The following is an 11635-nucleotide window of genomic DNA, read 5'->3' on the forward strand; positions in this document are numbered from 1 at the left end:
TGTGTTAATTCATTTTGTGGATTTTTTGAATTGATTTTGGTGAGCGTTTATGTGTTTGAGGTTGATGAGATGTCATGTGGAAATCTTGTGGACATTTTTTTTTGGTCCGCATATGCATTGGAGATGGATTTGAGCCGACTTATTTACATGTTTCATCTTTTGTGTATTATTCTTGAAGCCAACATGAAGGGTTCCTAAATTGTGATGCAAATATAAAAAAAAGTTTTATTTGATTATTTTAAGGTATGATGATAATGATGATGATATGAGAGATGGGTATGACTGAATGTGTGTAGTTTCAAATGCACAAGTGTTAGAATTGTGCTCTAGATTGAAGCGGTATATCTGAACAGAGCATTATTGCAGAGTTGTGTGAGATACAATATTTTGTTCTTAACCAAAACTATATACAGGTATTTTTTTATGCTAATTCATAGTTAAAACCTCATTGTAATCTCTTACAAACATTTTGTAAGGTAGTGAGCTTTCCAGGTTTGCAACCCTCATTTGTAAATTGAGCAGTGAGTTCTAGGCAGTGTGCCTAAATGCATGTACATTTCCCTTATGTAATATTTCTATGTTTTTATCAGAGTATATTAATACTGTGGCTGAGAATCCCCCTATTTTTTTTTCCCTTAACCATGTTTCCACATAAAAATCCTGGTGTTATGGTATTGGTGATTGCTTGCTTTATGTTTTGCATCTATCTTTCATTTAGTTACTTCAAGTTGATTAAGAATAAGTTAATGAATGTTTAGTATTGCAAAACATTGATTCACCCCCCCTCTCAGTGTTCATTGATTCCAATAGTTGGTATCAGAGCCTAGTTCCTCGATAGATGCCTAACAAATTGAAGTAGATCTGGGAAAGTGAATCAATGGATTCTGATAATATGATACAATAAATTCTTGTTGCACTTGATGATCTTGATCAGTCAAAAGCTAAGGTCTAAGAATTGAAATCAAATTTAAAGATGTTGAGAACTTCATTGAATCATTGAAATATTAGCTGAACAATTCAAGGGATAAGAGAAAGGAACTTGTTGATAAGCTAAAGGAGAAACAAAATGAAACCATGGATGATCAAGATCTAAGGGAGAAGACTAAATAATGTGAGAAACTTGCTAGAGCTAATGCATTTTAGAAAAATGAGATGGAAGCTATTATGATGAAATTGACAAAGGAGATTGAAGAAAGGAAGAAGAATGAAGGAAAGCTTGCTCACTCGCTAAAAGATAAATCTGAAGAATGTTGTAGACTTCAAGATGAAATTGGACAATTGAAGAACGATCTACAAGATGCTAGATAACATGAGGAAGATCTTGGTAAGTAGGACCCACTTCTCAAATTTGATCTTGATGCTAGAAATGGATACAAGGAGAAGTTCCAAATTAGTTCAACCAGACTAGATGAAATGCTTGCAAGCCAGAAGAATCCTAATGATACTCAAGAACTCAGTTTTGAGAAAGGTGAAAGCTCCAAATCATCTCAACAGAAGAACAACTCAAGAAATCCTTCGGTAAGGTAACCTAATGCTCATAAAATCAATGTAACTTCTTTTTTTGCAATAAATTTGGTCATATGGCTAGTCAATACACAAATAGGATGATCAATAATGCTTCATCTTTTACTAGTCAATGTTTCAAATGCAATAAATATGGTCATAAGGCAAATGTATGTAGAACTATGATGAATAATTTTCAAAATAGAAAAAATATCAAATGCTATGCATGTGGAATGTTTTGACATATTGCTAATCAGTGCAAAACAAGAAGAAATCAGATGAATTTCATTCCTATGCAAGGAAATGTTGTTTTCTATGCTTGCACCAAATCCGATCACATTGTGAAGTATTGCAGAAGCAGAAATGTGAATAAGAGAGGTCTGAAAGATAAGAACAAAAATGAGAAGCCAAATGAGAAGGGTAAAGCTAAAGTTGAAGAGATCAAAGATTAGATGAAGAAGACATGGGTTAAGAAGATTGATTCAAAGGAATGAAGTGGGTCCATACCTGATTCCAGTGTTGGAACCTCATCTAGTAACTAAGCTAAGGCATCCAGCCTTAGGGGGAGATTTTCATGAAAAGCTTACAAACCCCCTATTGAAGATCTATACCTGGTTTTGATAGGCTATAGATGACTTCTTGGAAATTTGGAGGAATTGATTATATGTTACATTAGTGTTTTGTCATTGATGGAAACACCAACTATTTTGGTTGTTTACCGATACCTGACTAGTTCCAATAGTCTGGTTGGTTTCCAATAGATTCTGGTTGCATGGTTGGATCATGATCCGGTATGCTTTGGTTTGTGGAACTCACTTGGATTGGTTATTCATGGGTTCCTGGTGCGTATCACGATTAGTTGGTTCAGTATTTAATGACTTGGATGCTATCATTTGTTCTAGTAAGCCTTTCTGTCACCAATAAGGTTTTTACCGGGAGAGCCTTGTTGAATATCTTTTGATGCATTTGATAAGTGGTGTTGATGCAGCTTATAGATGGATTTTGGGATGCCTTTGGTTATCTTGTTCAAGTTCCTATTGATCAGTGTCATTGGATTTGGTTTATGATGACCTATTTTGGGTCTGGTGTTATCTAGGTTTTGGACTGGATTATGTAACATGTTGGTGGATGATCCTGATGCGTTACCGATGGGATTTAATGATTGGTTTACATTGCTTTTGACATAAGCCGATGTGCTTGATCATTAGATTGGGGGTTTATGTTATGAACTTATTGTATCATCTTTTAGGTGGCTGACCTAATTATTTAGGTCCTGGGATTGGTATAAATATAATGTAAGATCTCTTTGTAGATCATGGGTTATAGGATTATGCGATTATCTATGTGAATAATGTTGTGATCATATGTAGAGATTTTGGTCGATCATAGGTGATCGAATTGGGTTTGGAAGAGAGGTTTAAGACCTCTAGTACTGTTCTTAACCAGAACTGTACTTAGGCATAGGAGATACTATTATTAGAGTTCACTCCTCTTTTTGGATTGTAGTTTGGATCTATTTTGTAGTCATGAGTGAGGCTTCTTTTGTGATGAGCAGTGTGCTTTAGGTTGTTGACCTTCCTTCATATGCAGGCCCCTCATTTTGTAATCACATACGTACTGCAGAAGTATTATCTGACTGTGAGCAGGCTTCCAACCATGGTTATTCCCTTTACCGGGTTTTCCACATACAAAATTTGGTGTCATGTGTTATGGATGGATGGTAACTATTTTCTGATTTGTATTTATGCTTAATTGTTATATCTGCTATTCTCGTATCTGGTTAATGCATTCTGGTATTGAGATTTTGTGTTCCGGTAGTAAAGTTATGAATGCTTAAAGTTCTGTAATCTATTGGCAACTGATTCACCCCCCCCCCCCTCTCAGTGGTCCTCCGGTTATCTGAGTTGTCTAACATGACTATTTTTAATTGCAGATTCAGTGGAAGATTTTCCAGAAGCATTTTATGATCCACAGAAGACTTCTTGAATATCTGTCAGTATGTAGGGTATCCAAAAGGGTTATGGTTAAGAGCATTTATTATACCTAAAAGTCAGTTATGTCATGAATAAAAATAAAATTAAACTTTCATTTCTCACTTTGCATTCAAAGTGAGAAAGAAACAAAGAGAAAAAGAGTAGAATTTTGAGAGATTCAGAGCGAATAGAAGATTCATCATCTGATCTTGCATCCATTTGAGAGGTATTTATCACTTGAATCCTTTTTTAGTTTGAATCTTGTATTTTCAAATGAGGCATCCTCTAGTATTGCGACCCCATTCATGGTAGATGTTACTGAAATAACTATACCTAACTTCAAAAAGCATCCTCATAAGTCTATGAAAGATGATCTGAATGGTGTGTTTTCATTTGTTCCATATGGAGTATTGCATGTGGAAGATATTAGGGTTTACTTCTACTGTAACATTGAAGAGCTCGGAAGTGACCAAATGTTGAATTTATACACAAAGCACATGATTCATGGAATGCACAACCTAAAACTTGAATTAAAATCAATTGAGGAGAAAGGTTTCATGCAGTTTGTTAATATTTTGGTGTTCAATGAGCTAGAGTGGGTTTAATACATTCTGAGAAAGATACATGATGAATTAATTTGTCTTGACAAACCTTACAAGATAACCTAGAATGCAATTAAGGCAATAAATTGTTTAAGCTCAATCGGTGAGGTGCCTACTTTAAGGAATGTTAAGAATCATATAGTAACTGAGGCAAACAGTTCCCAATTTGACAGCAGGTCGATGACAATCAATAATATTGCTGAATATGATGTTAGACTTGCATCTATGGTGATAGCTTACAAATCATATTAGTCCAACTGAGACAATTCAATACCCGGTACAACTATCTATGCATCTTATTAGATATTGAAAGAAGATACAAAGTACGATTTGTGTGAAGTGCATTGGAGAGAACTATTGAGTAATTTGAAAAAAATTAAACAAGATAAGAAGAATGTATTCAAATTTGGAACCTTGATTATATGTTTATATTTCTACTTTATGAATGAGATTCACGGAGTTGGAAAGCTATAGTGGGCCTATGACAAGCCGGTAGCAGTGCAAATCAAAGAAAAACTTTATGGTCTTGGAGATGCTACAGTCAAGAATGACATTCTTTGGGGATACTTTAAAACATTTCAAAACATGATCCAGAGTTGTGAGAGAATCCCTAAGGAGATTGTGGAGAAATATGAAGACACAATATGCGTTATGGTTGATATTGACCAATGCCTTATGGAAGTTGTACAACCTATAACTTCATGGATCATGCCCATGGGGTATGAGGTTGAAGCACAAATTCTTGATGCACATGCTCAACATCTATTAATAAAACTGTTTCTTGCATATGAGGAAAGGTATGTAACTTACAAAGAGAAGAGCTTGAACTTACACTCTAAGTTCAAAAAGCCTTAGATTTAGAGAAAAGTTAGAAAGGAAGTTGAGCAGGTGGTGAAAAATATGGGAATCGCCAAAGAGGTGGTCTAGAGAGATAGGGAGAGAAAAATTTTGAGAGAAGAAGATATGGTTAAGCCAAAGAAGGCTAAACCAGAAGCTCCTGCTCCTAAGCCTAAGCAGCCAAAGGGTTTTGCACCTTCATCCGGTGGTTAGAAACCTGTTGGTTCACCTAAACCTCAATTCAAACCATCCGGTGAAGGTAAATGAAAGAGAGGTCAATCCAGAGTACTCATCCCTCATGATGAAGAAGAAATAGATTCAGATGATGTTGTCAAGGAAATAAATCAAAGTGATTAAATTTCCAGAGTTGTGAAAGACAAATCATCTGGTGAGAAGCATCCCAATAAGAATACCCAATCAGATGACTTTTTTATCACTATAAGGAAGGTTAAGGAAACCATCATTAAGGAAGGTAACCTTAAACCTATTTCTAAATATTATGAGTTGTTAAATGATGCTAGTAAGAGAACCTTAGAAGAAGCTACTATTGAATATCTAAATAAATATAATAGAGCTTTAGTTGAAATAATGTCAAAGATTCCTCAGAGCTTGTATGACATTCTAGACATGAGGAGAGAAAATACCAGGATAGAAGAAGAAAGGATAAGTGAATATTTATTGGTCCAACTCTGTCCTATAATATCAAAGACAAAAGTTGACAGGATTCTTGAAGAAAATAAAGAAAAATTTAGAAGCAAGAAAAGTTTAAACAAAATTATGATCGATAAAAGTGACGAGGTTGGGAAGGAAACTGAATGAATTTTTAGAGCAATTATATTGGATAGCTAGTATGAGGTGATACCTAAAAAATCTCAAGAATATGTTAAGTCTATTCTGGAAGTCCTAGGTATGCCATCCCTAGGAGATGAATCTAAAACTAAGGAACCTTCTATTCTGGAAGGACAACCAACCAAACCGGCTCTAGAAGCAGTCGGAGTTGCTAGAGGTAAGGACAAAACTGATGTGAATGATACTGAGAAGGATGTTGACCAGGAGAAGATAGAAGTTAAGGTTGCATATAAGGCAAGAGACACTGAGGATCCAGTTAAGGGGAAGTAGATCTATGTAGAGGATCAGGTATTTACTCAAGGCCCCATCAACCTTGCTTCTTTGTCCCCTATTCAGGCACTTAGGCCACATTCACTCAAGCAAAAGCAAGTGAATATCTAGTAAAGTCATATGCAGAGAATAGTGAGTTGATTACTTTGGCATCCAGTGTCTTTGAAAAACTCATGCCCTCATTTCAAAAGGAATTATCAAACACCCCATCTGATCAACTGAAAAGCCTAATTAATTTTGTGGATAGTCACTTTCAATCATTTGAGAAATCTATTGAATAGAAGCTCCACAATGATTTCTATGCAAGAAGGTTTCAAAATCTAAAGAAGATGGTTGCAAATGACAAAATTGGAGGTATTTGATGCTATTTCGGTGATGCTCCAATGAAGATTGATGATATCTAATGCATGTAGATTTTTGGGAGTTGTCATTGATGGCAATGCAACTTTCTGATCTTATCTAGTATGGAGTTTTGGTTAATCGGATGTCTAGAGTAAGTTTTCCAGTATCAAGTCTGCCCGATGAAGCTAAATGTACAGTTTTGTGGGCATTTCCGATTTCTAGTGAAGCAAATTTTGGTTTCAGTGATTAGGGTTAGTTGGTCGAGTATCATAAGAATATTATCATGCAAATCCACCTTTGGTATTGCATTCTAAGCCTTTTTGAACATCTGATATCTAGTAGAGCAATAAAACAGTGTTATCTTCATTATTATTGGTGTAACGTGTGGTCTAGATTTCTTTGATATATTTCGGTAATTGGTGATATATTTAAGATAATTAGTGAGACATATAGGAAGCATGTAAACATGTATTTTGGGTCCATAATAGTTTTTGTGAAGATCTGAGCCAACTTGAAGCTACATGTTTCATATTTTGACATTTTGTGAAGCTGACTTGTGGGAGATCAATTTTTCTAGTGAAGATATATAAGATGATGGTATGATGAACCAATAAGGATCTGGTTAACTACTGAGAGGGGGGGTGAATGAGTAGATAGAAAACTTACATAAACTTTGCACCAAACAAAAGCAACCTCTCAAGACAAACTCATAACTGACAAATTGCAATATCATTGTCAAGTAAATCGATTGACTGTCATAAAAAAATAATAGTAAAAAAATTATGAAACTCTCAAAACCTTTTAACTAAAATATCCAAATACTTTACTGACAAGAGTAAAAGCTCATTTCAAATTGCTACTGATCATCATATCATAACTAAGTGGATTTAGCAGTTACAAAAATTAACCATATCAAATATAACCACAAAGAAAACATTCACCACTTGACACAATGATTTTGATGTGGAAACCCAAATTGGAAAAACCACAGTGGGGATGAATACCCACAAGTATTCTGAACTCTTCTGAAGTTTACCCTGTTAGGAGACAAGCTTGTTAAAGCTTTACAATATGTCCTGTTAAGAACAAATCCTATTAGGAACCACCTGGTTCAGTGATTGACTATAATGTCCTAATAGAAGCAATACCCTATTAGGAGTAACCTCAGTAGAGGATTTGAAATACAAGATAATAGATCACCTAGTTATAGGATTTAGCTAACACTAAGCTTGTTAGAGCTTACCTAGTTAAGGGATTTGATAGTTTTAATTGATAGAGAACAATAGGGGTTTGTTGATCTATTTGAATATCACTACACTTTCTTGTTTAAATCCTTTTCATGCTCCTATTTTCTTACACATGTCGTAGATACATCATCTGGTTTGGCAACCAATCACTCTTACATTCAACCAAAATTGCCAACACTACAATAAAACAACTCATCGACATTATAAACAAAACAATAGGTCAGTAACACATCACAAACCTAAGATCTCATAGAGATTACAAACAAATTGGTTCAAGTATGATTGTTGGATTACATAGTAATCATTGCACATCATTCAAGACAACCTCGACCGCTCCTTGATCACCACTTCATCAAAATCTGTAATTCATCACATGGTTTCCATTACATGCAATGAACTTGCTCATTCCCAAGACAAAAATTGTTATCTCTACGCGCCAAAAACCAGTTGAAACTCTTCTCATAACACATGCATACGTGGCATAATCATTACCGCTCATCATTTGATCATAAACCAATACAATAGATTCACCAAACTCCATCGATTAGGGATAGCATATCAACAAGTAGGGTTTACCGATTGATCTCACTCCTTCTCTAGTAATACCGGTTTCCTTCACAAGCTCACTTACCGGTTACAATTCCCTTCACTAGCTCTTTCTACTTGTTATAAAACAACATTATTACAACATCATTACTGGTTATAATTCACATCAATGACAACATAAAAGTTCATCAATGCAATCTTCATGCAAATCCCAACAATCTCCCCCTTTGGCATTGATGTCAATACAAGTATCAATACCCTTGATTTCTATGATTGTGAATAGGAATCCTAGTATACATGATTGTGAATAGGAATCTTGGTTTACATTTTAACATGTATTCTCCTTCAATTGAGTCTCTATGTCTTTAGCTGGTAACTTGCTATAGATCTTCTCTCTATCAATCATACAATTCTTATCCCTAATCATATATTTCTTCTCCTCCTTTGACAATAATGTCAAAGTGAAAGTAAAACATGTAATGACATACTCCACTATTCTACAACATCAACTTGCAACTTGATGCTCCCCCTATGGAATAACTCCACTCTACACCAATCCTACTTCAAGATTCTTTAATTAGCTCCGGGACTGATGTATTTCACATCATGCTCAATTGACGTCATGTAGGGGCACAATCCCTAGCTGACCTATAAGATACTCAAAAGTAGTCTTAGGAAAAGGTTTAGTAAAGATATCCACTAGCTGCTCCTTGGTAGATACATTCTCCAATAAAAGATCTTTACTTTGCACTTTTTTCTCTCAAAAAATGATATTTCAGCTCAATATGCTTGGTTCTAGCATGCAAAACCGAGATCTTTACAATATTTATTGCACTGGTGTTATCACATAAAATCTTTATCAGTTTTGTAATCTTCAACTTGAATCCTTCCAAAATGTGTTTCATCCAAATAGACTAGGTACAATTCATATACGTTGTCACATATTCAGCTTCATTAGTGGACTATGATATACAACTCTACTTCTTGTTGATCCATGAAATAAGTCTTCCTCCAAGAGAGAATGCACCACCGATTGTGCTCTTCCTATCATCAACATTACCTGCCCAATCTGCATCTATATAAACCTTCAAATCAATGTTACCTGCATATGGATACCATAATCCATAGTCAATAGTACCTTTCAAATATCTGAATATCCTCTTGGTTGCTATCTGTAGACACCCAAAAATGGTCAACGCTTGCGAGGTCATACTTTAACATTTGCGCATTGCCTCATTTTAGGTTTTTGCGTCGCATTAACATTTCTCCTATGTCACGCATTTGGTCTTTATCATTTGTGAACATCGAGTCATTCTTCTACATTCTTCAATCATCTCGTCCTCGAATTTGGTCTTGTCAACAACATTATCCAGTCATGATTTTGATCGATTTTATCTTATTGCATCAATGAGCATGCTTATTTGTCATCATTTTGGACATCATCAATCCTAATTAGGGTTTTGTCCTCTTATCAATCTTATCATTTTGGACATCGTCAATCCTAATTAGGGTTTTGTCCTCTTTTCAATCTTGTCGATTTATCATCAATCCTTCAATCTTGTCATTTTAACGATCGATTTGTCATCGATCGTTGTCATGTTCAATCTTGTCATCTTGTGATCAATTTGTCATTGATCGTGGTCGTTATCAATCTTGTCATCTTGCAATCCATTTTGTTGTCGATCCTTGTCCACTTGTCAATTTTGTCATTTTGCGACCGATTTGTCATCGATCGTTGTCTGTCTCAATTATGTCAATTTGGATCAATTTGTCATTGTTCCTCGGCAATTGGCGCATTTTCTCAATCAAATCATTTTGTCACACTGGTCATTTATCAATCCAAAATCAAATCATGACATTAATTATCTTCAATCATTTAACCTAATTTGTCATTTCTTCCTTTAGGATTAAATAATTTATTTATTTAATCCTAAGTCTTCTCATTACAATTAAATCTTTATTTAATTGGCTAATTATTCCTCTTTGTGAATTTATTAATAAATGAAAAATTATTAATTGATTCACTAAATCTTAATTCTAATTTCCATCAATTTCCAATTTTCTAATTTGTCATCAATTTCAATTTCCTAATTTTTCAAATTTCTAATTTCTTTTCCCTCCTATTTCATCTCCTAATTCCATGGGAATGGCATGTCAATTTGTCATGAAATTGTCATAATTGATAATCAATCAATTTTGACATAGAATGTGTCATAATTTGTCATCAAATTGTCAATCAATCAAATTGTGCATGGAAAGTGCATAATTTGTCATAATTTGTCATATTGATTTGCAATTTCCATTTGAATTGCATCATGCCAATTTTGTGACTTCTCCAATTTCTCTATAAATTGGATAATTTTTCTTCAATCATCTCCTTCAATTGCTTCTTGAAATCCGAATTGCTGTCAAACTATCAAATTTTAGTTCTAGTACTCTTGAGCTTTTTGCTTTCAATTGTGTGAGCACTTGTAGGTGAGATCCACAAAACTATTGAAGAGGAAAGAACAACAATGGAGCCGCATGGAAGGAGTATTCAATCTTGAATCTGGTTTGCACAATTTTACTTTTGAATGCTTCATTTTCATACCTTCATTGAATGTGCATTGTGATTAGGTTCATTGCAATGAGTATTTCTTTGATGGAGCTATCATGTTTAACATTTTGATTGATATACTTATGTTTTGATGATCCCTAATTTTTATGCCACATTAACTGGTGAACCCGACGTGAATACTAACCTTCTAACCATCTTACTGTGTTTTGGAGTCCTTCTAAGCTGATTTGCAGGTCAAAAACTCAAAAACAGGGCCGTGCAGGGTATTCTGGACACTTATGCGCCTGTGTTAAGCATCTTTCTCCTGTGTTGAAGAGTCTTGTTCCTGTGTCAAGACATTCTGCACTTGTGTTTGACAACTTGCGCCTGTGTCATGACTTCTGCGCCTGTGTAAAGTCCAGATCAGAGGGTAAAAAAATGCAGTTTCTTTGAAATTTTTGATGTTTTTGCATTCTGTTTTCTGTGTTTTGGATTTTGGTACTGATTATTTGTGCAGGATCTTGGCTTACGCATGAAAAAGACTAAAAATCAAATTACTAACGTTTGTTATGCAGATTCGATGGTCAAAGACTACAAATCAAACTTCTGACATGTGTTTTGCAGGTTGCCTTGGAGAAACAACCAAATTGTGTGTTTGAGTTTTCTAATTAGGCACTTAGTGATTTTTAAATAGGAGGAAATGAACCCTTGTTTGCTTTGTTTGTTAAGTATGACATTGGAGTAGGAGAGTATGCTCTCATCCTTCATAGGGTGATCAGAAATCCAGATCTTCGATACCATGCTTGTGTGGTTGATTGTTTGTCTCCATTAGAGGGCCTGCCTTCCCGACCACTTTGCTTTAGCAAGCGAGTGATAATCGTGAGAAGGGAACGACCCAAAGTGAGTACGGCTAGAATTCCTTGGCATTCT

This window comes from Cryptomeria japonica, chromosome 4, assembly GCF_030272615.1.
Source record: "Cryptomeria japonica chromosome 4, Sugi_1.0, whole genome shotgun sequence".
Classification (NCBI taxonomy): Eukaryota; Viridiplantae; Streptophyta; class Pinopsida; order Cupressales; family Cupressaceae; genus Cryptomeria; species Cryptomeria japonica.